Source organism: Rattus norvegicus, chromosome 12, assembly GCF_036323735.1.
Source record: "Rattus norvegicus strain BN/NHsdMcwi chromosome 12, GRCr8, whole genome shotgun sequence".
NCBI classification, from domain to species: domain Eukaryota; kingdom Metazoa; phylum Chordata; class Mammalia; order Rodentia; family Muridae; genus Rattus; species Rattus norvegicus.
In genome coordinates this window covers 23,262,286-23,262,832 of record NC_086030.1, presented here as the reverse complement: position 1 = coordinate 23,262,832, position 547 = coordinate 23,262,286, and the positions used below count along the sequence as shown (strand labels likewise).

General features: G+C 48.6%; 1 long non-coding RNA gene across 2 annotated transcripts in view; it reads right to left on the bottom strand.

Moving 5' to 3' along the window:
* LOC134481168 (uncharacterized) overlaps window positions 1–296 on the bottom strand; it is a 7,198-nt gene extending 6,902 nt beyond the window's left edge. For both annotated transcript variants that reach the window (XR_010056490.1, XR_010056489.1), the window contains exon 1: window positions 95–296. This is a non-coding gene — a long non-coding RNA (uncharacterized LOC134481168). The remainder of the gene's footprint in view (window positions 1–94) is intronic.

Here is a 547-nt window from a genome sequence, read left to right as displayed (position 1 = left end):
TTCTGACTGATTCCTCTCTCTGGCTCCCTTGCATGTCTGTCATAATAAGTTTCCCCACATTCCCTCAGTGCCCCTTGAGATCACAGGTGCTCACCTGACTGGTGATTAGGCTTTACTCTGCTAGCTTGTAGGAGAAGAAACTGTGTCAGTCTGTCAGCCATGCTGGTTCTCAGTCCTGCCTCTCAGCTGATCTCTGTGTTCATACAACAGGAGGGGACCAGGGCAGCAAACAGCTCTGCTGCAGCCAGGCAGGGACAGGACTAAGAGTCACCAGGACCTTAGGGTAGTGGTCGGTTGATCTGTACAACACAGCAAGTCAGAGCAATGCCTACTAGTGTACTGACTCATTTCCCTTCCTCCCCCCTTCCCTTCCTTCCCCCTGCTCTAACCTCTTGACACATCTCTGCTTTCTCTTGAAAGACCCCCTTCCGGAAAGGAAATTGTACAAGCCTAAGGCCTACAACTATAGAAGTAAAAAGTAAGTTTTTAGATACACAGACTCAGAACTAAAACAAGCCTGGGAAAGTCCAGATATGTCCAAGTTTTG